Below are 26840 nucleotides of genomic sequence, written 5' to 3'. Positions count from 1 at the left end.
GAGACTGTGATTCCGGAAAAGCAAGTAAGAATTCTGGTGGGCCTCAGCCTGTGTTCTAACAGGGAAACCAGGGCTGCCTCCGAGCCCAGAGTGGGAGAAACAGAAGTTCCCAACGTGCAGGGTCTTTCCTAACAGGCCAGAGTGCTGAGAGTGGAGTTCCTCCCCAGATCCACGGATCTGTTCATGTCCCATATACATACCCAGCTGTGTCAAACCTTTACATGGCTGGTCCCTCTGCTTGGGAAGCCTTTCCTCACCCTTGCAAACTCTTGGCCATCCTTCAAAGCCCACCTGCAGCGTCACCCTGCCCCCAGGCAATCCATTCCCCACCTTGGGCTCGACCCATAGCCAGCACAGAACCTGAGACAGGCATGGTTCAACGTACAAAGTGCCTCTCTCACCTGACAAGGGCCGAGTCTCACTCATCTCTGTCGCCTGCACCTCATACTGAACCCCAGGCCAGGAACCCAAGTCAAACGTCCTGGTGCCTTCCCACCATGAGGCAATGAGCAAGCACTCTGGCCTCTGGCCTCACAGGTCTGTCTTTCAACTGAGAGAATGGTGATAACAGAAGCACCTGGAGTTTACTGAGCATTTACTATGAGCTACACACTACCACAAGTGCTCTCTATGCACTATGGAGTTACTATCATTAACCCTGCTACATAAGGGAGTCAGACACAGAAAGGTTAAGTGAGCTGCCCAGGGACACACAGCTAATGAGGGAGACAGCCAAAATTTGGACCCAACAAGCTCTGAGTGGAAGAGGAGCCTTCTCTTTCCTCCAGTCCCAGCCAAAGTTCTAGGAAGGAGACAGCTGTGCCTCCTCCCAGACCGAGCCTGCTGCTCCCAGACCCATCCCCCTTCTGAGTGCCAGTTACAGGAAACATAAAAGGCCCATCTGCAAGCTCCTTGGCCCTGGACCAGGGAGGTGCACGGCTGCCCACTGGGAGGCAGAACCATGATTTGGGGCTATTCTTAGCAAACCACTGGCTCCCCTCCCAGAGGCCCAAAAGGGCTCAGAAGGAGAGTCCCCAGCCAGAGTCCGCCCCCATCCAGGACACACAGCTTCACTTCAGGAAACTTGTGGAGACTCAGGGAAGATGAGACCCAATGGTTCAGGGAGCCCCCACTCATGCTTAGGCATGCGCCAAGCCCTGTTACTAGGGAGTAAGGATGATAATGATTCGCAGAGCAAAACAGAGAATACTGAGCCCTTTGGGGTCTTCAAACCCTAGAGTGGGGATCTAGAAAGGAGGCCACAGAGTACCTGCACTATCACCCCAAAAGGACCACTTCCAGGACTGCTGCCACATGAAGCCTCGGGGATAACTGAGTGATATACCTCAGACGACATCTCAGTATCCAGCTCTGTGCCTGTCCTGGCCTCTGCTGTCAGGTGACGCAGCAGGCATGTGCCTGGGTCCCCAGGGAGCACACAGCCAACTCCACATCTGCCCAGGTACTCAAGCCACTTTCATGTGGCTCCATGTCCTGTGCCGTGAATATCAACTCATATCCATGTCTTCCCACTACACGTCTGCCTCCACACGAGGAGGTTCAAATTTTCGTGAAGGTATAAATCAGTCTACATAGTGTCTGTGGCCCATGTGTGGTCTATGTTTCTGTGTTTACATGGTCTTCCCCTATATGTCTTGCCTATCTCCCCTGTCTTCCCGTCTCATCGTGACTCTACCCAGTATCACTCTTTGCCCACACCCTACTAACCTGAGTGCACACACATCTCTGCTCATAAAGCATTCCCCCTCTGTCCAGGTGGCTCTGTGTGTGCCACCTGTTTGGAGGCACATGGGTGCATTCACCCAAGTGCTCACAGTGCTGGCCAAGGGCTTCAAGGTGAGCTCAGCACTCCCACTCCCAGAACAGCACCAAGGCTAGGGTACATGCACACTGCCACCTCCACAAAGTGTTTCATAAAAGCAGAACCGACCCTGGCCGGTTGGCTCGGTGGTAGAGCGTCGGCCTGGCATGCAGAAGTCCCGGGTTCGATTCCCGGCCAGGGCACACAGGAGAGGCGCCCATCTGCTTCTCCACCCCTCCCCCTCTCCTTCCTCTCTGTCTCTCTCTTCCCCTCCCGCAGCCGAGGCTCCATGGGAGCAAAGATGGCCCGGGCGCTGGGGATGGCTCCTTGGCCTCTGCCCCAGGCGCTAGAGTGGCTCTGGTCGGGGCAGAGCGACGCCCCAGAGGGGCAGAGCATCGCCCCCTGGTAGGCAGAGCATCGCCCCCTGGTGGGCGTGCCAGGTGGATCCCAGTCGGGCGCATGCGGGAGTCTGTCTGACTATCTCTCCCCGTTTCTAGCTTCAGAAAAATACAAAATAAATAAATAAATAAATAAATAAATAAATAGAAAAGAAAAGCAGAACCTACCAGGGATGTTGGGGGAGAGTGGAGTCCCAGACACAACAGAACTTTAGCGTGAGGTCTGCGCTGCCCCAGGTACCTCCCACCTCAGGCCAACCCTGTCCAGCCTTCATACCTCCAACACCCCAATTTCAACATCAATGGCCAGTGAACGGAAGAGCGCCTGTCTGCATTCACAGGAAACAGTGTCTGGCTTCGGGCCTCCACCAGCCTCCCAACCTCATCCCCAGGCCCCAGCAACAGAGGCTCTCCAGAAAGGATGTGAGGACTTCCTCCCTGCTGGCCTCTGAGCCTTCAATAAGGCTGAATCTAGACCCTAAACCTCAGAGGCCTCAGGGCAGCTAGGAGAGTCTGGTGTTCAGCCTAACCCCAGAAATCAAATGGTTTCTTCAGAAATCTACCAGTTGGAAAAAAACACCTGGGAGTAGGGATGGGGGCACATATATGAAGAATTTCCTGAGTCCTTCTGCTGCTCCGTCTCTGGGGGTGGTAAGAGGTCCTCATAACTAGCAGAGTAATTAGAAAGGATGGGTATGGAGCTGCAACATGTTATGCATATTTGCATGATTGCATGAGAACAGGATACCAGCCTGCATGTTCCCCCTAATGCAGCCTATGTCATTCATTTAGCAATTAATCATGTGTAGCTCTTGGCATTTCCATTATTATTACTAGTCCAGGACTGGTATGGAAATCCCAAATCAGCAAACTGTGTTTATGTCTTGTCTTCCCGCATGGGGCTGAACCAGCAGAGAACAGAACCTCTAACTCCTCCCACCACTGCCATCCTCCCAGGCAGAGCCCAGTGCCTGGCTTTTAAGAGGCACTTGGTCACTGGGTCTGGCTGCTCTGCATAGAAGCCAAGGAGTTAGTAGCTGGGCCTCTGGTTGGGAAAGTAATGAATCCAGAAGCTTGCTGAAACCAGGAAGCTTTCTTCTATGTCTGACTCCCCATAAGATAAGGCTATGTTCCAACCATCGCGGCCACATTACATTGGGTGCAGCAGTTCTCCTTCACATCGCACCCTGCTTTCTGACAGGTCACTGCCTCTTTCGGAAAAACCTGTGAAGATGAAAAGGAAGCTTTCCTGGGAGACCCAGGCCTACAGAGGGAGGACCAGAGTAACCCAGAATCAAAGTGTGTGCCCTCTGGCACCTCGGGACTCTTCCCCTTACAAAAGCTTCAAGACCTCTAAATATAAGCGGGGGGGGGGGGGGGGGGGGGGGGAGTGTGGATCCGGAGACAGCTTCCCTCCGGGCAACTGCGCAGGAAACCTGGCTCAGGGGCCACCCCCAGCCCTGCCATGAAGAGTGGAGGTGTTGCCAGCCCAAGTCTACACGAAAGCAAGGAACACCTCTGGAGAGCGGGTAGCCCAAAGCGCGACAAACAAAACGACCCCAGTATCTGCTCACTGTTCAGTACGTGGTGTCCCGCTTCTCTCCCAGGCACCAGTCCAGTGTGAGTTTGGGTGGGGGCCCAAAACCTCTACTCTCCAGGGAGCCCAGGGAGGCGTGAGCTCCGGGGCTAGGGAGTGGGTGGTCGGAGCAGCCTGCGCGGTAGGGGCGGGGGGAAGAAGACTCCCGGATCTGCCCTACCCTCGCCAGCTTCGGTACCTGCCAGCCTGCGATTGGCGCGCTGCGCCCGAACTGCCGGCGCCGAGTCAGGCAGCGGCGGGGCGAGCCCGGCGCGGGCTCCTGCTCGCTCCTCCCAACTTCCCCGGCCCATCCGTGGGCAGAGGTGGCTCCGGAGGCGGGCAGGCCGGGAGTGATCAGACGAGGTCACCAGAGCAGGAGACCGCGCTCACCAGCAGTGGGAGCGGCGCGACCCAGCCCCAGCGCGCGGCTGTGGTGCTGGCGCCCAGCGCCCCCAACGCCGAGGGGCGGGCCTGGTTGGGCCGCCAATCACCGCTCCCGCCACCGCCTGACCATCTTGAGCCCCGGCCCCAGCCGACAAGGGGGCGGGGGGCTCGGATTTAAAGACACACTCACCCAAGCCACGTCGGGATAGGCATTCAGAGCTGCGGCTCCGGAGCGGCGAGGGAATGGCTGGCCCCACCTTCCCCAACCCCGCTTCCTCCTTCCTTCCTCCCGCCCACCCAACTTCGGGAGGAAAAGTTTGGCGTGGGGGAGACTGCCTGGAAAGCCAGTTCCTCTTTCCCTGTCATTAATTCGGTTAGTTCTGGAAGATACCCAAACCGTACATTCAGCCTTGCTGGCGGGAGAAAGAAGCAAATGCTGTGGGCGCCACACCCCCTCCCAGACAACAGCTCCCCGGGAGATCGGCGAACTCGGGCTTCCCTCGCTCCTCTCTACCTTTTAAAGCCAGGCGAACCTTACTGTGCTGTGCAACCTGATCTAGGCGATTGCCCTCTCTGGGCCTCAGTCTCTCCAAGTGTCAACCAGCGAGCACTCAAAATACAGACTGTCGCTCAATAGTGGGTGTCTCCCAGCACTGAGTACACAGGGAAACACGCCCCTCAGGTCCAGAAGGCGAAAAGTAAAGAGCAGGCAACAAACTTCGAGAGGAAAGAGGGTCCCTCTGTCCCCACCCCTTGCCTCAGGTCAGTGACATGCACAATCTCTGCCCCGCAGAGTGCTTGCTCCCGCCTCCCGCGGCGCGTGGAAATGTCAGGCCCACCGACGCCCTTGGCTCGCAAGCTCCCGTGGACATCCATGTGCATTCACTCTGCCTCTGCTTCCTCTCCGGGAGACAGGCTTTGTTGTGGTTGGTGAGTCACTTCCTCTTTCCGCCTTACACTCGGGAAATCCTTATTCCTCACCTGTTACTACTACCTGCTTCGCCCCCCAATCAGGGCTGGAGCGGGAGTAAATGGAGCCCAGGTCTCCCATAATGAAGGCAGCTCAGGCCTCACCTCTGTCCAAAATCAGGCCAGAAAGCAATGAATTAGGAGAGGGGCACTCAGGCCCCGCAGCCCCCATGAGCCCTAAAAATAAATAGACAAGAGAAATGGCTGTTGTTTGTGGTGCTTAGCAGGTCTCCAGTACCTAGGTCTCAAGTGCTTCACCTGAATGAGTTTATGAGAGAAAAGGGGATACTTTTATTATCCCTATTTTAGCAGATGAGGAAATTGAGGCCCAGAAAAACTTGTCCTCAGCTCCAGGACTCCTCCTAACCTAGTAAGGTGTGACACACACACACACACACACACACACACACACACACACACCTCCTCTTCCCTCACTGTCCAAAAGATACTAGAACATGTGGCTGTCTGTCTAGAGTGAGCTCCTGGAAGACAAAATTCCATCTCTGGTCCCCAGCACAGTGCTTAGCACAGCATCAGTCACTCATTTTATCTACCATGTAACAGTAGGTGTTCTTGAATCAAGCAGAGAAGCTCAGGGCAGAGATGTCCCCAGGAGAGCCAACAATCACAGCCTTCTGACTCCAAAAGACAACCTTAGTGCCCAGCTGATAGAGCCCAGAAGTAGAGGGCTGGATCACAGTGGGATCCTGGAAAGCAAAGAAATCTACTCTTGTACCTACATGAAGACCCCTATATAAGCCAGACCCCAGTAGCAGTTTGGGGAGCCATACTCTTCATTAGTGTGCCCTCCCTTGATGCATCAAGCTCTCTTCCTTTCTCCTTTCCTCCACCCTGTTTTCAGTAAAACTCTCTTTTAAATCTGGAAAAAGAAGAAGCAGAAAAAGTACAGGGCTGGGGCCTTGGAGGTGTCTCAGGGACAAGCTACCAACTGCATCCAGACCACAGTGTCCAGCCTCATCAGCCCACCCCCAAGCCCTGGGCTCTGCCAAGTCCCCAGCAAGGCCAGTGTCTCTGGCTGCCTGCTGGCCATGGGATTGGGAGTGCCCCCAACAACACGGAAGCCTTCAGGACCAGGTTTGCCCCACCCTGGGGCATGAGATGGGGAGGAGGCTGAATATTGAGGGAGAGAATAAGGGACACAGAGCAGCCCTAGGTATACCCAAGAGAATGCACTCTCCCCAGCCCCAGGCAGAGGCAAGGATCAGCTGGGAGAACTCTCTCTGCCCAAATTGTCACAGAAGCTTCCTGAGAGGTCTGGAAGCTCAGAACAGAAAAGAACGTCCTCTCACTCAGCCAGCCACTTACCAGCTCAATCACCATCCCACATCCCACACATACAAGCACTCAAGATACCACCTGTTCTAAAGGACACTAGGGCCCCATGTACAAATGTGTGTTTGTGTGTGTACACATATGTGCTTGTGTTGCTCATGGGTGAACTCACATTTGCAAAGATGTGAGGAAGGGAATGCATGTTTGTGCTAGTGTCCAATAGTAGTGAAAGTGGATATACAAATGAGCACGTAATTATATGTCAGTATGTGCAGAATACACACAAACCAACCTACTCTAGTCCAAAGCCAGGTTGCTGCTGCAAGCAACAGTAAGTAATCGCAGTGCTCACGCTTCCAGAAGAATTTCCTATGGCCATCCACAGCTCCCTCTGCCCAAGCAAGCAAGGTACTAGTGCTCTTGGGAGATAACTCCCAAGTTTAGTCCCTGCACCAAAAAATAAGCTATGGGAATCCCAATTCCCTCATGGCAATACTCAAGCCAATAATTATTTCCTGACAGGCACAAGTGACTCACTGGAAGGCAGAAAGTTGGGTTCAAAGCAGCGAAGATGAAAGACTTGACAGCAGTAAGAAACAGGTCCTACTGTTCTTTTCTGCTCCTTGGTACCCACCAAGCCTGTCCTGGCTGGGGACATTGGGCCCAAGGAATGGACAGTGTCAGGGCAATAAGTCAACCTGGTCTTGCTGCCCATGGCCACATTATTGCCAAGACTTGGGGCCCACACAGCCCCTCCAGGGTGGGTGTCTTGGAGCCTGCAGTCTTCACCTGAGGCAGATGCTCTCTGAGCCTCAGGTATGCATGCCTGCTGCCCAAGTCCCCACACAGACCCAGCTCTGTCCGCCCCAGCTGCCTCAGGGGCCTGCTGTGTCTGGCTGCCCTTCCAAGCCCACTGCCAGTCTCCAGGATCCAGCACCCCTTGTCTGCCAGGCCTCTTCTGTGTGCAGTCCAGAGCTTAAAGACCAGAGCGTAGAGCAGAGTGGGCCTGCCCTGGATCTATCCTCAGCAGCTTACCACTATGTGACCACGACCCTAAAAATCATTATGTTTCTCTAAGACTCATTTTTCTCATTTGTAAAATTATATGAAGAGCAATTCCTGCCTCCTGCAAATGTCTGGAGGATTAAAAGGGTGCCTGGCACTCAGCCAGAGCTCACTGACACAGCAGCTCTTGTCATTGTTATTATTGTTGGTACCTGAGCTCACACTCTGGCCTAGCCCTGAACTTGCAGGGACAGAGGGCTTCTTTGAGGCTGAGTTCAGGTTCTACTTCCTCCAGGCAGTCTTCCTGGCTTATGAGATCTCTGTCTGCTCTTGGACTCTTTCCCCATCACCTCTGTGCAGGGGTCTTAGACCTGACCATCTCTGACACAGAATATATGTTCAATAATTGGCATCATAATTAAAAGCAGGATTATTCATTTTATTGGTTGTACCCTCCAAGCACAAGGATAATATCTCCCACCTCCCAAATTCACACACTACATTCAAACTTTTTTGACCAAGACCCAAGTAAACAAATATTTTACATTGGACCACCAGCTCCACAGAGAAATGAATATGTGAGTATTTTATAGACACACACACACACACACAACACATACACACACACAAATGGTTAGCCTTACCATGTGTGATGATTCTGATACTTTTTAATCTCTCCTATCCTATTTCTTTTTGTGTTTGCTGATTGCATTGCACAAAACTGATTTTACCTGTTACCTACTGTTTGAAAATGCTGCTCAGAATGATGAGGTCCCTGAGGGCAGGGGGGCCCCACCTCCTATCCCCAGCACCACTTAGTACCTGACTCAAGAATCCCCAGGAGATGTAGGAGGAGGGTGAGTCTGTCTCCAGAACATCCCTCAAATACTTCAGGGAGAGCACGCCATCAGAAGAAGAGAGAAAGGGGAGAGGGACTCTGGACTCATTCACTCAACAAATAGTTCATTTATTTAGTTAGTCAGTCAATAAACATAACAGAGCCCTGTTCAAGCTCCGTTCTAGACCCCAAACAATAAAGGAAGCTGATGAGGTCCTGCTTTCATGGAGCTAATATTTCAGTATTGGGGGAGGGGGGTTTGAGGGATATGATAAACAAGTAAACGGAAACAAGATCATTTCTGAGAGATTTTGCTATGAAGAAGATACTACAACAGAATGGTATAGAATGGTGTACTAGTGGGGCTACTTTAGAAATGCTAGAGGTCTCTGAGCCTCAGCTAATTATCTGTAAAAGGACAACAACATTTACCAGAGCAAGTGGATGTGGGGCTTACATGGGAGAATGAGTTCAAAATATGCAGTACCACCCTTCACTGTCATTGTTATTAGATAAATAACTATGATTGAAGATATATAAGATTGCATTGTGTTCGGAGGAGTATGCGGGGACAATGCTGACTACAGCTTGAGGGCCCACACATGTATTGACTTGTCCCTGTGCACAATTCCCCTGGCTGTCCCTCCCAGCTCTGCCACAGCTCCCTACTCCCACTCCACTCCACAAGTCAGCCCAGCCCAGTGTGAGCTGGCCTCTTTTTTTTTTTTTTTTTTTTTTTTTTTTTTTTTTTTTAAATTTTTTTATTTATTCATTTTTAGAGAGGAGAGAGACAGAGAGGGAGAAGGGGGGAGGAGCTGGAAGCATCAACTCCCATATGTGCCTTGACCAGGCAAGCCCAGGGTTTTGAACCGGCGACCTCAGCATTTCCAGGTCGACGCTTTATCCACTGCGCCACCACAGGTTAGGCCAGCTGGCCTCTTTTTAAAAGCTAGAGCACTGAAGAGTTAGCCTCTTCCTAGTGCTAGAAGTGACCCTGGTGCCAGACCATCCAGGGATACATGCCCCCACATCCAGCAGCCTTCACCACCCCAGCCCACACCTCGGTGGACTCCCTGCTGATGACACCGTGCCTGCCCAGGAACATGGGTGTTGAATCCCAGCCAGACAGCAAAAGGTCTGTCTGGCTCTGAGCTCTGAAGTCAAGCCCTGGGGAAATGCTGAGAGGTCTGGGGCTGTCCAGCTGGACCTGAGAAGGCTCAAGGGCATGACACTGGCTCTCAGCCCCTCAGGGCTATCAGGGAGAGAGCAGCACCCCTGTTTCCGGGAAAGCTGCTTAAGCATCGAGCTCCATAGGATGTTCTTTAAGCACCTACTATGTGCCTGACCGTGGGCTCCAGGCACAGAGATGGGTAAGGCCCCACCCTGCCCTAGGTGCTCACAGACCTTTGGGAGAGGCAGACAAGTGAACTGACTGTTTCAGAGCAGATGTGTTTCCTGGGGGGAGGTGAGACCAGGGTACCAAGGGAGTGGGGAGGATTCCTGGTCAGTCTGGGGTGAAAGTGGATGTCCTGCAGGGACCCTGACAACTCTACCAATTACCATAATTTATTCCAGCTTTGGCATCAGACGGATCTGAGTTTTAATTAAGTTTTGCCACGTATTAGCTGTGTTATCTCAGGCAAATCTCTGAGCTTCTGTTTCTATATCTGTAAAATGGGGATAGTCATACCCACTTTGACAGGGTTTTGAGATTAAATGAACTGATAAATGTAAAACCCTTAACAAATAACTGCTGAATAGGAAGGTCAATACAGAATAGTAGTTGTGGCTATTATGAGCACCAGAAGATCCGCTCCGAGGCTCTGTCTCTCTGCCCTCCCTCCTCGGCCCCTCCTCAGTCCCTCCTCAGCCCCTCCCTGAGCCAGCACTTGTGTAGTGCCTCCTAGAACAGGCAGAGTCCCCAGCGCCCACTGCTATCAGAAAGGGGCTCCAAATGGCCTTCTGCTGGGTCTCACTGCACAGTCCCAGGCCTCGGACACTGGGAATAGCGAGGCTTGGGCAGGAAGGGGTTGAGAGGGGTTGAGAGGGGGACTGCCAAACCCTGCAGCAGGGAGGCCATCCATCCCTGAATAAACAGGCTGTCACCCCTTTCCTCCCACTCTCTCTCCTCTAAATAACCTAGAGCTGTTGCCCAGTTGTCTCCAAGCAACACCACTCAGGCTCCCAAGGATGTCTCACTCTGACAGAGCCATTTATGAGGATGCTGCGGGGGGAGGGGGGGGGTCAAGGGAGCTCCTGAGGCCTGACACAGCAGCTCCCGGGGGCCTTCCTGTGGCAAGCTGCTGGTCCCCAGGGAAAGAGCTCCTGGGCTGACCCTGCACTGGACCAATGGGCAGAGGGAAGTGCTTGGTTATCAGAGACATTCCAGAAGAGGCCGAGGCCCCCAGCTTTACAGAGAAGGCCACAGATTCCATGAAGCTCGGAACACACAGGAGCCAGCCAGGTGGTGCCCTGGAAAGACCACTGGCCCACGCTCAGCTTCCTGAGTACTAGTTTGGGTGTCAGCGCTCGTAGGGCGTAGGGCGTGCTATCCCAGCCGAGTCACCCGCCCTCTCTGGACCTCAAAGAACCTTGGTGCTAGAAGATGGGGCGCTAGAAGATAGCTTCAGTGAGGGGTGGGAAGAGACACTCTGGCACTCTGACAGTATCCACCCAAATGACGATGCGGGCTCTGGGTCTCAGCAAGTCCATTTCTAGGAATTCAGCCTAGATACGTGCTTGCACACGCACAAATTGACAACATATAAGATTGTTCATAGTTTTCAGTGGTGATAGATTGGGTCGATAGTGTGATTTATCAGATGTATTTGGTTCCTGGTTTAGGGTTCCAAACCCTTAGGAATTTTCCAAGTTGTGAGAGCAACAATGGTGTCGCTTGTTACGTTAATGAAGTGACTTTTAAGTGGGGTCATGGTGCTGATTAGGAGCCACCCAGTGGTTAGAAGATTGGAACTTTCAGTCCCACCCCCTGGTTTCCAGGAAGGGGAGGGAGCTGGAGGTTAAATCAATAGCCATGATTGACTTAGTCAGTCACAGGTAGGTAATGAAGTTTCCATAAACACCCCCAAAGAGACTTCTGTTTTTCAGAGCATATATGTAGCAGAACCAGAAAGCTTCCACCAAGTCCGGGCCTAAGCTCCTCCACTCTGGACCTCGCCCCATGGAGCTCTTCATTCAGCTGTTCATTTCTATATAAATCAGTAATCTAGGGTAAACAGGTTTTCCTAGTTCTGTGAGCAGTTCTAGCCAATTAATCAAACCGGAGGGAGCACGGTGATCATGGGAACCTGATTTGCCGCTGGCCAGTCAGAAGCACAGAACAACCTGGGCTGGCAACTAGCACCTCAGGTAGAGGACAATTTTGAGGGACCGAACGTTTTCCTTGTGGATCTGATTCTCTCTCTAGGTAGACAGTAGTGTCAAAATGGAATTAAATTCCCCACACTGCCCTGGCATTTAAGAGTTGCGCACTAGGCCTGACCAGGCAGTGGCGCAGTGGATAGAGCGTCAGACTGGGATGCAGAGGACCCAGGTTCGAAACCCTGAGGTCGCCGGCCTGAGTGCAGGCTCATCTGCCTGAGTGCAGGGTCATCAGCTTGAGTTTGGGGTTGCTGGCTTGATCATGGGAACACAGACATGACCCCATGGTCACTGGTTTGAAGCCCAAGGTCTCTGGTTTGAGCAATGGGTCATTAACTCTGCTGTAGCCCCCGCCAGTCAAGGCACATATGAGAAAGCAATCAATGCCCAACTAAGGTGCTGCAACAAAAAATTGATGCTTCTTGGCCCTGGCTGGTTAGCTCAGTGGTAGAGTGTCGGCCTGGCATGCAGGAGTCCCGGGTTCAATTCCCAGCCAGGGCACACAGGAGAAGCGCCCATCTGCTTCTTCATCCCTCCCCCTCTCCTTCCTCTCTGTCTCTCTCTTCCCCTCCTGAAGCCAAGGCTCCATTGGAGCAAAGTTGGCCCGGGCGCTGAGGATGGCTCTGTGGCCTCTGCCTCAGGCGCTAGAATGGCTCTGGTTGCAACAGAGCAATGCCCCAGATGGGCAGAGCATCACCCCCTGGTGGGCATGCCGGGTGGATCCCAGTCGGGCGCATGCGGGAGTCTGTCTGACTGCCTCCCTGTTTCCAACTTCAGAAAAATACAGAAAAAAAAATTGATGCTTCTCATCTCTCTCCCTTCCTGTCTGTCCCTATCTATTCCTCTCTCTGACTCTCTCTCTGTCTCTATTTAAAAAAATAAACTTGGGGTGCATATACTCTTTTGAATTAGTGTTTTGGGTTTCTTCAGATAAAAACCCAGAAGTGGAACTGCTGGGTCATAAAGCAGTTCCATTTTTAATTTTTTAATTGTTTTCCCTAGTGGCTACACCAGTCTGCATTCCCATTAACAGTGCATGAGGGTGGGAACCTGTTTTCAATTGGAAAGAACTGAAAGATCTGTCAACAAAGAGATGATTGACCAGATAAGCTATGGAACACCCCGAAACTAGAAATATTATGCAGCTATTTTAAAACACGAGGCAGATTATGGGGGTTGGTGGAAACTGATCTGTAGAGCTGGACATGCACAGGACTGTCAGGGCAGTGCCATCCAGTGGTCTCTAGGGGAATGTGTAAGTCACATGAATTCTAGCCATGCATCCTGTCCAGTTACACCCAACAATTGAGGGACATACAGAAAAATGTGGGGGGAGCATGACAACACAGATTCCCAGAGTAAAAGTCATAAATGAAGCTAGATTATCCATATAATAGAATTGATGTAAAGTAACGACACTATACACAGAAAAATACCATAGTTAAAAAAAATTTACAGTATGTAAAAGTATTTATTAAACACAATACCATGGTGTCTATAAGAAAAAGAAATGAAATGAAGGGAAAATAAAACAAAGAGAAAAACACAAGAAAAAGGCCTCATTTATATTGATGGCAATGATAATAATGTGCTACGGCTTAAGGAAAAGTATTTACTCTGCAGCTGAAGAAAGAAGGAGGGAAGGAGAGGAGGTTGCAGGACAGAGTCTCTAATAGTCCAGCACATTAGGAGCTGTAGAAAGGGTGTGTTTAGGCCTGACCTGTGGTGGCGCAGTGGATAAAGCATCGACCTGGAAATGCTGAAGTCGCCGGTTTGAAACCCTGGGCTTGCCTGGTCAAGGCACATATGAGAGTTGATGCTTCCAGCTCCTCCCCCCCCTTCTCTCTCTCTGTCTCTCCTCTCTCTCTCCTCTCTAAAATGAATTAAAAAAAATTTTAAAAAGGGTGTGTCTATACATTTCACACACACACACACACACACACACACACACACACACACTGCATTGAATGTCTCTGAACGACAGGTAAGACACCAGAAACTTTAGTTGCCTCCCAAGAACTGGGTGACCAGAACTCAGGCAGAAGGGAAACTTCACTGTATACCTTCCTGAGCATCTGAATTTTGTTCCACATGGATGTGTTATCTACTCTTTAATAATTAAAAAAAATTAACTCATGGGCTTGTATACATGTGATCAATCTCTAGAAGACCATTGAAGACACGGAGAAGAGGCCAAGGGAGGAAAGCCAACTTGCCTCCCACCCACGATCCTTTTGTGCATCTATGACATAATCTAATAATTCAGTCATTTTTATTTTGAGCATTTTACATATGCACAAAAGCAGAGAATAGCATCACCGATTCTGCATACCCATCCTCCAGATGATTACCAAGATCCTGCCACACGTGCTTTATCTACCATTATCTTTCTTTTGCTTTTGGTTCACTTGCTGGAGTATTTTAAAGCAACCCTCAGACATCACACCATCTCACCCCTACCTCCATCAGAATATGATGGACATAATAAATACAGTTTAAAAAAGATAAACTCTGAGAGGCAAGTCAGTGTATCCCAAATGAGATCCCCAGGTCAAGCCCTTGCCTCTGCTTGACTTCCCAAAGATGAGAAACTCACTGCCTGCCCCATCTCCTTCTTTGTCCTAATGGCCTAGAGCTAGGCTTCCCACCCCTGGCACCACCCCACTCTTTCGTTGCCGTCTTGTTGGCACCCAGCAGTGGGCAGAGGTGTCTCAAAGCCACAGGGAAAGAACCCAGCTCATGAGAATCTGTTCCTCTCCAAAACAAACTCAGAGCATCATGGCACACCACACGCCTTCACAGAAACTGGAGGACACTGGCGCTCTGCTGGCTTGGAGGGCCCCGTGAAGCAGCCCCCATGCCCAGTCCGTCTCAGACAGGCACTCATTGTCATGGCAGCCAGGCGTGAACCTCGGGCCGGGTGGCCAGTCGCTCCCCTGCTATCTATGTGTGCGTTTGAATCACCAGCAGAAAGGGTCCAACTGCAGATTCCCAGGCTCCACTGCAGCCCTCTCAGGCCCGAAGCTCCGGAGATGAAGCCTGGGAAAGCCTCCCCGGGTGGCTCTAAAGCAGTCACCAAGTGTCTGGTGTTTGAGAACCACAGAGCCAAGAGACTCTGAGGTCCTCTTCCGGCTGCAGTTGGCCAACTGAATTCAGGCACCTATCCTTGTACCAAGATTCTGGCCTGCCTCCACTCACCAGCTGGAGTGCAATGTTCCCAACTGCGGATGGCAGGGAACCAGGTGATGCCAACTCCTCTTAAGGGTGTGCTGGCCAAGTATCAGAGGAACACATAAAGCCCCCAAATCCAGTGTGCTTTCTGGGGCTGGAGGCGTCTCGCCCCCTTCCCTTCACAGTCTTCATCCTCCAGGGAAACACACTAAGTGTTTGCTCTGCCACAGTCACGTGCATTAACTCACTGAAGTGAAGGGCAGGAGGTAACATCATCTTTTTAGCAGAAGAGAAAACTGAGGCTCAGCGAGATAAATGAACCTGCACCAGGGCACACAGCCAGCAGGGGGCAGGGCTGAGAGTCTCACCAGGCAGTCTGACATCAAAGCCCGTCCTTCTCTAGCTTTAACTCTTGGCTGCCCCCTTCCAGTGCCAGCAACCAAAAGAGACTCTGCTGTCCCCTATGGCCTGCCCCCAAAGTGGGCGGCAAGGCTGTGCTCAGAATAACTAAGCACCCCCGTCAGTGCGGGCGGCACTTCACACCCTGTGTGGGCTCGGGTGCTCAGAAAAGTGGATACCACGGCAACATAGCAGCGCAAGAGACTGACTGGCAGAAATGCTGGTGAAAGACAGGGCAAGGCCAGTGTGGAGAGCCCTCACAGCGTGTTACAGGTCTGACACTTGTGAAAGGTTGGGGTAGAGAAGGGGTTGGGGAGGAAGAACCCTAGACCCAGCGTGGCCTTGAGGGTGTCTTTGCCAGGCTGAGGGCAGACCCGAGCAAGACCCTGAGTCTTGCACTTGACAAACAGGGCCTGACTCTAAGCCCCCACTGGGCTCAGCACTGACCAGGAGCAGCCCAGGGAGGTGATGGCCTCTGTGAAGGCAGCGGTGGATCGTGACAGTGCGGCGACTAAGGACAGTCAGCTAACTGCATCCTGTAGCGAGCTCTTTGGAAGGGAGGAGCAGCAAGCCTCAAGGCGGCCACCCCCAGCATGGCTCCTTGGCTTACCTGTCCCTCCATAACCAAGCAGTGAGCTCCTGGATGCCAGAGCACTCCCATCTCTGTGCCCCAGCCCAGGGCATATACACGGAGCTTACTAAATGCTTTGTAATTGGCCAGGCCAGCCCTCCAACTACCGCAGGGCAGCAGTTTCCACGGTAAGAAATGGTTTGTGTAGAGGAACAAGGAAGAAATTCAAGTCCCGAGTACCTAATATTATATATGCCAAGGTCTATAAAGTGTTTTTTGTATTACAAAGGGCTTTCTCAAAATTATCATGTTGGCTACTCTCAGCCAACCTGAGAAGTAGATGCCACTCCCACCTCCCAACGCACCACAGAGGCTCAGAGTGGTGATGGCTCAAGATGGTTCCCCTGACGCCAACCCCTGCTGTACTCTGTCCACTACCGAAGGTCCACAAGAAGCACCAGGCAGGGGCTCCTTTGGGGCAAAGGCAGGAAAGGGGGCTCCCTACTAGGCCCTAGAAAAAGGAAGCTTCCTTTAAAACCCTGTCTGATGCCCCTTGCCCTGCCTTCTTCCTGGAAGTCAGTCAAGCAACCTCTCTAACTGAACAGGGACCAAGGGGTCAAGCTGGGTATGGGCCATGAGCAGATAGATTGGGTGACAGGGCTTCTGGGTAGGTTTCCAGTGTCCAGAGCCCCAAGCCCTAATCTAGTCCCTGCCTTATATGTCTACACTGGGCAAGTCAACGAAACTCTCCAGACCCTGGTGCTGGCACATAAACACAGGTATTCTTCCTAGACGTCATCTGGTGGGTAGGCAGACAAAGTGCCCATTTGGTGACAAACTTCAGACAACTCTCGGGCACTGTCAGAACCAGTCCCATGTTTCTCCTTCCAGGGACATCAGAACTGAAGGGCTTTTGGTGGGGATTTAAGCAACTCCCCACCTCACCCAAGAAGAAACCTCACAGTACTCCTGTCCTTTACGACTCAGGGGTCTCAAACTCGTGGCCCGCGGGTCGCAAGCGGCCCGCCGAACAATGTTATACTGATTTTTTTTTTTGTTTTCAACTGCAGTGAGAAAAGTGTTGCGTAACAGTTGCCTTTTTTTTTTTTTTTAACAGTTGCCTTTTGTAGACCTAGTGCGGCCCGCCGAACGGCTGTGATCTTGCTCTGCGGCCCACATGCTGAGTTGAGTTTGAGACCCCTGCTTTACGTGGTGCTTTCTAAGTGCTAGGCACTGTATTAGGCTTCATGTCCACAATCTCATTCCTCACTTTTGAAAAGTACATTTCATTACTATCCTCACTGTATGAATGAAGAAACTGAGGCATAGATAGGTTGTAAAATTTGCCCAACGTCCCCCAGCCCTCTCTGACACCAGAGTCCTTGTGTTCAGGACTAAGCTGCGCCCTGACTTTAATCTCCCAGGGACAGGGAACTTACTCCCGAGGGAGGCTTCCCTGCAGAACTGTGCTGGGTGTTAGGATGTCCTTACTCCTCCTAACAGGAACCTGACATCCCCTTCCCAGTCACTCTCCTCGGTCCCCAGCTGCTCCTGTTCCCACAGCCACGGGACCACCAGGGTAAACGTATGTATACACTCTTCCTTCCAGATATTTGAGAAATGCCATCTCATACTCCGCTGCCAGACTTCCTCTCCAACTTCATATCCCCAGGGCTTTCAAAGGCCTGTGGGAACATCTGGGACCAAAAGAGGTCTTAACTGTTATTCTGCCACCAGACTCCCTGGGAGGTTCTTTCCCAAGAGGGCCAAGAAGAGAATGAAGCCTTTCTGTCCTCATCACTCAGCACCCTGCCTACCCCCCAGGAGCTGGTCTCTTGGCTCTGACTTCACACCCAGCTGACATTTGACATTTAGAAGGCTGAAGACAAGTCTCCTAGGATCTGAGCCCCCTCTACTCACCTCCCAACCTGTCACCCCCACTTCAGATCTCTGAAGGGGGTGCCCGCTGCCTTGTAGGGAGGGAGAGGCCAGTGGAGGGGGTTGGGGTAGCAGGAAGGAAATAAACTGCCCTGCGCAAGGGGCGGGGAAAGCCCGGCCAGGGCTGGAAGGTGGGCATACTCAGGCCCCTGGTTTCTCCCGCAAGGGCCTGCTTTCCCTGCAGGCTTGCCCCACACCCCCTCACTTTCTCTCAGGCTTCCCCAGGCCACTCAGGATAGCTGCCTCCTGCTGCCCTTCCCCAAACCACTATCCAAAATGCCTCCACAGGTTCACGCTTCGTGGGTACAGAGTTTTGTTTGGGAAAGGCGAAGAAGTTCTGCAGATGGATGGTGGTGACGGTTACACAACAACGTGAATGTACTTAATGTCCCTTCAAAGTGGTTAAAACGGTCAATTTAATGTGAAGTATATTTTACCACAATTAAAACAAAAACACACAAACCACAGAATGGAGAAAATAATTGCCCTCTCCCATACCTCCCCAAGAAGTCGAAAGTGGGTCGAGGTCCAACTCCAAGTAACCAGAGCAGTGTGTGGAGACAGAGGCCCCATACAGCCCCGCGGCACATTCCTGGGAGTCCCAGAGCCGCTGCTTCCTTCCGGCCTTCTCTGGCAGCAGCCCTGGAACAAGAGGCACCTGTCAGGCCAGAGGAGGCCAGGAGACCCTCGAGTTCCTACCCCAACTGGACAGGTCAGAGTTAGAAGGTGCCAGAAGCACAGAGAGGCAGTGTCTGGCCCAAGGTCACATAGCCAGTTAACCACGAGCTGACCCAATCCTGAACTGCCCTCAGAAGAGAAACACAGGCCAGCTGGGGGCTGGCAGGGGTTCAAAATAATCGTTTCTCCAGGATGCACCCCATCCTGCCTGGGGACCCCTCGAGTGTCTCATTCCCCCCCAGGTCCACAGTTTGCAGCCCTGGCACATACAGCTCTCGTCCCTCCCCGGAGGGCAGCATGTCAGGGAGGGGCTTTAGATCAGACAGGTCTCTCTTAGCCCTGCCTGGCTTTATCCCTGTCTATGTTTCTTAGACTAGGCCCCTCATCCGTAAAATAGCCATAATAATACCTAATTTGCGGTGGTCTTTTGGGAATTACAGCAAATGACATAATACCCATGGAGGGCCTGAAATGCAGCAGGTGCTCAAAAAATATTTTTTCTCTGCTTTCCCCTCAACCTAGCACAGTGTCCCCGTCAGTCACTGATGGCCTGGGAAACCAGGGGATAAACCCAGTCCCTTCTCTGGGCCTGTTTTCCCCCTGGAAAATGAAAGGGTAGACCTAGCTGCCCGATTCACTAGTGTGTGTAATACACCTAGAAGTGCATGTATACTTTGTGAGGCAGTACATGGGTCATGGACAAGGACGGTCTTAGCTGCATGATTCAGAGCAGCCATCAACTTGGAAACAACTCAGATATCCATCAAGAGAAAAATGGACTAAGAAATTTTGGTCTTATAATGGAACACCTCTCAGCAACTAAAATGAGTGCACTACTGATACCTGTCCCACCATGGATAAATATCACAGACTTGATGAGAGATACCTGTCCCACCATGGATAAACATCACAGACTTGATGAGAGAGGAGAGCCAGGCACAAATCAGAACATAGGGGAAGAGCCCATCATTCAGACAACGCCCCAGGACCGGCCAAAGTAACCTGTGACGATCAAGGTTAGAAAAGTGGTCACCCTGGGTGGGGGGCTACACTGCCTGGAAAGGGGCCTGAGGGAACCTATGGGGGTGCTGGGGTGTTCTATTTCTTGATTTGGGTAGGGGTTACACAGAAGTATACACCTGTGAAGATTCATCCAGTTGTGTCTTGAAGATTAGTGCACTTTCCTGTGTGTACCATCATCCCCTTCACCCACTATGTTCCAGCTTAACTTCTCTCAGATCTTCAAACTGCCCAGCTCTGGTCCCTCCTCAGGAACCTTGCACTGGCTGGTCCCTCTTCCTAGAATGCTCTTCCTCCACATCTTTCCTCCTTCCACTTAGGTCTTTGCGCAATGTCACCACCTTGGAGAGGCCTCCCTGGCGGCCCCCATCTGAACAGCCGCTCATTGTCTCTCTATTACATCACTCTGGTACCATTCTTATTCTCATCACGGCACTCATCATTATCTGCTATTTTCCTTACTCTGCTTTTGTTTGTTTGTTTGCTTTGTTTTTTATTTTACAGAGAGAGGAGGAGCGAGAAGTATCAACTCATAGTTGCTTTACTTTAGTTGTTCATTGGTTGCTTGTCATATGTGCCTCAAGCAGATAAGCCCAAGGTTTCACACTGGTGACCTCAGCATTCCGGATCAGCATTTTCACCATGCCACCACAGGCCAGGCTGCTCGTTTACTGTCTTTCTCCCCCTACAAGATGTCAGCTCTGTGAGAGCAGGAACGTGTCTTTCAGGGTTGAAATCTTGGCTCCACCTGGAGCAAAGGCAGGCATATACTAGTTACCAAATAAATATTTGGGATGAACAGGCCATCATCAGAGCAGAGCAGATTATGTCTCACAACATTACTCTCTTGAAGGTGGTAAGAAAAAACTCACTTTTTATTTACACATACACCCTATAAACATGTAAGAGAGGACTACTGCATGCTGAGCACAGCCTTGAGAGGTCCATCGCAAGACAGAGGAGAAAGGCTCATGCAGATTTTTCTAGCAAAGTATGAGGAATGGGGGAGAGGGGTATGTGCCCAGGGCCAGGGGAATGCCCAGAAGTGCGTAGCTGGCTCAGCCTCCCAGGTCCCAGGGCAGGGAGACTACACTGGGCTCTGGGTGTGGCCAAGACTGCCCAGGCTAGCTGAATGCCTGGGCAGCAGAAGGCCCTGGGCCTTGGCTAGAAGCCACCCCTTCTAAAAAGCCAGAGAGCTCAGCCAAGACCAGCCACTGTCCCGGCTGCAGCCTGATCACCTGCTGCCATGGAAACCTGTCCTTCCAAGCCAATGGCACTGAGTGCAGGAAACACAGTGCCAGGAAGGTGACAGGGCATCTGCCAGACTCTCCTGCCCCGGGGAGAGGGGCACCGTGGGCTGCCTGGGCTACCTGAGCGGCCGCTGGAAACATTCCTGCTCTGCATGTGTGTGCGTGCGCCATGCTCCGGCCAGGCCAGCAGCAGCCAGTGTCTCCCACATCTGGGACTGAGGGTTCCAGTAGAGGGTAAAGAATAGTTCAATAATAAAAGCTGTCATTCACTGACCATGTACTACATGCCAGGTACCATTCTAAATGCTTTTCTTGTACTTCATCTTTCCAGTCTCATAACAGCCCTATGAGGTAGGCACTGCTCTTGTGTTTACAGAGGAAAACGAAGCACAGTCACCTAGTGACTCGCTCAAACTCTCACAACTAGTAAGCAATAGAGCCAGGATAGAACCGGGGCAGTCGGGCTCAAAGCCTTAATGTTGACTGCCGGAAGGACAGCCTCTACACAGAGTGCAGTCACTTCATTTTCCTACTTGTTATTCAGTTTTCTGAGTTCTGAACGTGCAACAAGGAAAAAGAAATAGGTTAGAACCAGTCTCTGGTTTTAAGTTGCCACTAACCCCTGCAGGAAAAATACCACGATGCAGAGCCACAAGCTTCAACTAACCAAGAGAAGTATGGGGGCTCCGTGGGACAGAGAGGCAAAGAGGGCTGCCTGGCTCCAAACCTGCCCTCTGGATCTCCAACTGGGGCCCTGGGATGGGGCTGGGTGCTGTTCTGGTATCTGAGGACTAAGTTCTGCCCTAGGGGTCCACCTGCTGGACAGATGTGGGAGGACAGCCTCTTCCTTAGAGCAGGTATTTCCTGGTGCCCACTTGGAGCTAAGAAAGGGCAGGAATGCAGAGCAACACAGACAGTAAACCCTATACAGCCCTTTCGGTACTTACAGTCTGGTGGAAGAGGCAGACGTGAATAAATAGCCTACAAGTAAAGATGTAACTACAGCTGATGATAAATGCTCTGAAGGAAAAATACAGGGTACTCTGAGGGTATGTGAAAGCAGGTGGTCTTTAGACAGAGTGGTGGGGAAAGAACTCTCCATGGAGGTCATATCTAAGTGAACAATTAAAGGCTGCACAGGGGTGTGCCAAGCAGAGCGGGAGAAAGGGCATTCCAGGCAGAAGGGAAAACAAGGACAAAGGCTGTGCACTGGGAACAAGCTCACTAAACTGCAGGAACGGAGAGAAGGCTGCTGTCTGCGGAGGACACCCAGGCCAGGGCTTCGGGAGCTGGTACTCGAGCCGGAAAGGAATCGGAGGCTCGGAAGGTTTTTATTGGGGGAAGTGCTGCAGGCCCATCTAGGGCAGCAACTCCTGTGGGAGTGGATGGGGGCCCTAGGGGAAGACAGGCGACCAGGGTGGAGGCAGGGAGACCAGCAGAGACCATTGTAGGTATTCAGGAGAGAGACGGTGATGGCTGGGATCAGAGGAGATGGAGAGGAGCAGAGGAGCCCTAGAGAACGATTCTGGAAGCAGATTCAACAGGGCAAGGATTGGACTGGATGTTGGGGTCCTGGGGGAGAAGAAATCAGGATGTCAGGTTGAGTAAATGGGTCGAGGGAGAGGCTTGAGTCAAGTGGCAGCACTGGGCACGGAACACAAAGAGCTCAGTCTGAGGGCAGCTCAAGACGCCTACGAGGAAGCACGAGAGAGATGCACAGGGGGCGGCTGAGTAGGGGCCCCGGTGCAGAGAAGTGGCCTGGGGTAAACAAAGGCAGGGCCTCAGACTGGTGAGACCCTCCAGGAGAAGCATAGAGTGGGGTGGGGAGAGCTATCAGAGCAGAGGGGAAGGACTAGAGAAGGAGAAGGAAACTAAGAGACAGAGGACTGAGCAGGAGTGGCCAGGGAGGTGGGAGGGAAGTTTGGTGGCTCAAAAGCCAAGGAGTAGGGGAGGGTTTAAACTGTGTCCAAGGCCGCTGCAACATCAATTAGGCCTAGAGCCAATTTGGCAACATGGAGCGTCCCACAACCCAAGCTGGGCAGGCCCGCAGGGGGTTGGGGTGGGAGGGCTCCTGGCAGTGAAGAGTAACTGGGAGTCAGGGAGTGCAGGGGGGCAGCCCCGTGGGCAGCTTGGCTGTGAGAAAAGCCTGCAGCTGGAAGGGGATTGCGGTGGACTGATGCATAGACGGGGTTTCAGGGCACAGCGGGGACAGGGGACATGGGGAAGGAATGGAAAGCATAGGCAGGCCTGTAGGACCCAGCCACTTTCCAGAGCTTTCTTCTGTCCCTTCCACTTTCACCCTGGTTCCTGCTGTCACCCCTGTAAAAACTACCGCTCCCTCTGATGAGGGAAACTGAGCTCCAGAGAGGAGCCAAGGTCATATAGAGCTCCACCCAAGCTGTCTCCTTTCACAGCAGGGCAAGAGCGTATGCCAGGCTGTTTGGAGTCTGCCGAAGCCAAGAATCATGTTGAGGTCATGTGGGTCCCTTGACCTGATCTGCATGCCCTTCCCTCTCTGCAGGGCCCCTGCCTTCCCCTACCTCCACCCACCCTAGGCAGAGTGGTAGAGGGCAGAGGACAGATCAGGTCCTCAGGAGAGCTCACCCGTTATGGGGCCTGAGCCTCATACCATTGTGGGACAGGGTTTTTAAAGGAAAAAATAGAAAAATACAAATACAAACTGGGACCAGGGGCCTAGGAAAGTGACTGAAATTTATGCTTCATTGACCACAAGGTAACTCCTCTGTGGTTGCCATGACCTCTAGCAAGTGGCATGGCCTCTCAGCACCCACCTGAAGAGCTGCGAGCGTCACACAAGAGAACTGTGCAAAGCTGTCTGACCAGACTGTCTCCATGAGCTCTGACAGACTGTGGCAGCTGGTTATTGTAGACTGGGCTCCCGCTAAGGCAGGGGGTGAAGAAAAAAGCATCGCTCTCTCTGAGCCTAGGGGCCCTGGTATACAAAACACGTTGAGGACAAAAAGGCCTCGGTGGTGTGAGTGACCCACCTCAGAGCCAGCCTGGCACCCAGTGGGGGCTCTGCAGATGGCCCTGAACTATAACTTCATTCCCCAGCGCCCCCAGTTTCAACAGTCCGCCCACACCACTCCGCCCACCAACAGCAGGCAAATCAGGCTATTAAATGCCCAGAGTGGGGATGTGGGGACAGAATATGTAGGAGGGGAACACTTCCAGCTCACCCCAGAACCTGGATCAACCGGCCCTGGCCAGGGATCCGACCGTGTTGCACCGGGGTTCGTGTCCGGGACCCAGTGGTGGGATGCCGTGGCGGGACCCCAAGGCCAGAGAGTTGTCCGTAGGGCGGCGCCAAGTGGTGGGCGCGGCAGACGTCAGGCATGGCCCGCACCTTGCTAGGCGGCTGCGGCCCCGGAGCCGGCAACGCGGAGCTGCTGGCCCAGGACAACGGCCCCGCCGCCTGGCCCCGGGACACTCACCGCCGCGCCCTGCCGTGGTCCTCTCGCGCTGCCCTCCGCTCTGCTCACTAGCAGAGTCGCCTGCGTTGTGGTCTGTGCGCTTTCCCACGGGTGCGCCTTCTGGGCCTCCGCCAGGGCCCTGCGAAACAGCCAGCCAGGCGAGCTCACCCCCCCCTGCAGACGTTGTCTGCCATTCTGCAAACCTCCTCCTGCGTCCCAGCTGTGTCCGCGCAGTGCCAGGAGTGGCAGGCGGGACTGGGCACCGCCCCACACACAGCCGGTTAAGACCCTTCTCCAAGAACGAGAAAGCACAGCCGGAGGCAGGCTCGCACACTGAAGGGCACGACTATGACTTCAAGTCTCGTGCTCCTTTCCCTTGCCTCAGCCACCTGCAGATAAAAGCCAACCTCCCTAGGGAAAGAAACTCTGTGATAAGAAAAGCACCTTTTCAGCCTCGTTGGTTAGCACCTATTGTTCCAGGAAACTGAGTGCAGGGGCCCAGAGGACACCTGCCCCCTGGAAGATCAAAGTCTAAGACAAGGTGGGTGGTAGGGGCATGATGTAAGGGCCCAGAGAGAGGGGCCAATTGGGCTGGAAAAACCCAGGCTGGCCCCTCCTACACACACACACCACACCACACATACCCTGGGCACACACACACACAAACCACAAGCCTAACTGGCACTAACTTAAACCATCGACCCCACTCCTCCCCCTCTCTTTCCTTAGGGGGTTTCCTTGGCTGGACTCCCCAACAGAGCTCCCCCTCTAAATCTGTTACCAGTCCCTCCAGCCCTCAGGGCAGCTGCTCAGGGCAGCTCAGGACCTGAGGCAGGTACAGCTAGAAAAAGGGTCACGGGATCTTAGCTCTTACCAGTGTGAAAGGAACAGGGTTCTGAGGGGTGCAGTCCACAGGGAGGATGGGAAAAGGGAGCTGAGGGAAGGGGTAGGGGTAGGGAGGGCAAGGGTGCTGGGAACCAGAAGTAGGCTGGGAAGGGGGTTGGGCTGGGGTCACCCCTAGGAGGGAAGTTAGTGTGGCCAAGGTTGGAGCTGGGGGCACATCGCTTCCTTTAGACCTCAGAACCCTGGTCCTCTGGCTCTGAAACAGCAGAGAGGGGTGTCAGCCGTCAGGACATGATTGGGGCAGGGTTGGTGGAAGAAATACTGGTGTATGGGGATGGACATGAGAGCCACAGGGTGAAGTGGGTGGGTGGGTGGTGGTGTGATTTTTATAACATCTCGAATCATGAGAACATTCTCTCAGCATTGGATTACCCAGTCCCTGTTCTCCAAAGATGTGAGCGTGGTGAGTGGGAAACAGGCACAGTGCTACCTCCTGAACCTGCTGCCTTCACACCGGCGTGAAGGGAAGATGAGAACACCCGGGGTCTCCTTGGCTTTGTCCACTCCTGAGTGATGGCGTAGAGAATGAGGGTGAGAGTCAAAACAGACTGGGCTCCAAGCTAGCTCAGCTGCTTAGTGCCAATTTGACCCTGGGCAAGTCCATGCAATTCAAGCCTCAGTTTTTTCATCAGTATAACAGGAACAATTATACCTACAGAAAACAATGTGAAAGGAGCCCCTTGGAGTTGTGCATGAAGCGTGTGTCCAAAGCACTCAGCATTGTGCCTGACATACAATTGGTAACCGCTAGCTTCCAAAAAGTTTTTCTATCTATGAAATGGACACGCATTTGGCACAGACCCCACCTCACCTCTAATTCCCATGTGCCTAGAGGTTCTGTTAGTAGCCACAGAATGAAAGGCTCTGAGGGTAGGTGTTGGGTGGGAATGTATTCAAGCCTCTTCCATTGAATTATCTGCTTCCTGAAGACTCTTACTACCCCATTGGGTCTTTGGTTAATCATATTAGCTCTCCAGGGCTTCCCGCATATCCATACAGGCATATGCATCTCCCTTCCAGCTGCCTTGGAAGTCTGGGCCATTTGATGTGAGTAGTGGGTACACCAGCCTAGGGTCCTGCCAACCTTGAATCAGTGGCTAACAGTACACAGGACTTGAGGATTTCGGAGATATAAGCCCCCACCCCCTGCCTGAGTTATTCCAAGTGCAGGCTTTGGAGTCAGACTGCCTGGGCCCAAATCTTAACATTGCTGTTAACTGACTGCATGACCCTGAGCAAGTCATCCAGCCTCTCTGAGTCTCGGAGATCTCATCAATAGAAGCCAACAGAATCCCCTACCTCATGGGTTTGTGGAAAGCCAGAGAGAGAGAGAAAGAGAAAGAGATGATGTTGTGTTCCTTAATAAGACTCCCTGGAAGGGCAGGGACTTTGGATCCCACTCTAGGCCCACTGAATCTATAGACTATAAGACTTCAGTGTCCCAAAGGTCTTAGTGCACTTTTCTTTTCTTTCTTTTTTTTTTAGAGAGGAAGAGAGATGAAAAGTATCAACTCATAGTTGCATCACTCTAGTTGTTCATTGACTGCCTCCCACATGTGCCTTGACCAGGAGGCTCAAGCCAAGCCAGTGACCCCTTGCTCAAGTTTTGAACCTGGGACCCCAGCATCCCAGGTCAACAATTTGCCCACTGCGCCATCACCAGTCAGGCATTAGTACACTTTTAAGCTTAAGCAGAAGTATATTCTTTAAAATTACTTCTATTTTACAAAGATAAATGCTACAAACTTATAAAGAACATCAAAGTTTCATTATCTAAATTTCTTTAATGTTTACTTAGTTTAATGAATTT

At 52.3% G+C, this 26840-nt stretch overlaps 1 protein-coding gene across 7 annotated transcripts in view; it reads right to left on the bottom strand.

Annotated features, from left to right (window-relative positions):
- The window catches only part of PALD1 (phosphatase domain containing paladin 1), a 110352-nt gene extending 85763 nt beyond the window's left edge, over positions 1-24589 (bottom strand). For 4 of the 7 annotated variants that reach the window (XM_066350189.1, XM_066350187.1, XM_066350193.1 and 1 more), the window contains exon 1: positions 3996-4242. The gene's annotated coding sequence lies outside the window, so the exon portion shown is untranslated. Of the gene's footprint in view, positions 1-3995; positions 4243-4370; positions 4392-24148; positions 24269-24571 lie in introns of those variants that run through there. The other 3 variants (XM_066350192.1, XM_066350188.1, XM_066350190.1) reach the window with 3 other exon arrangements.
- Between the last annotated feature and the right edge of the window lie 2251 nt (positions 24590-26840).

This window comes from Saccopteryx leptura, chromosome 9 (assembly GCF_036850995.1).
Source record: "Saccopteryx leptura isolate mSacLep1 chromosome 9, mSacLep1_pri_phased_curated, whole genome shotgun sequence".
Taxonomy (NCBI): Eukaryota; Metazoa; Chordata; class Mammalia; order Chiroptera; family Emballonuridae; genus Saccopteryx; species Saccopteryx leptura.
The sequence above is the reverse complement of the archived record's forward strand: the minus strand, read 5'-3'. Positions and strand labels throughout refer to the sequence as shown.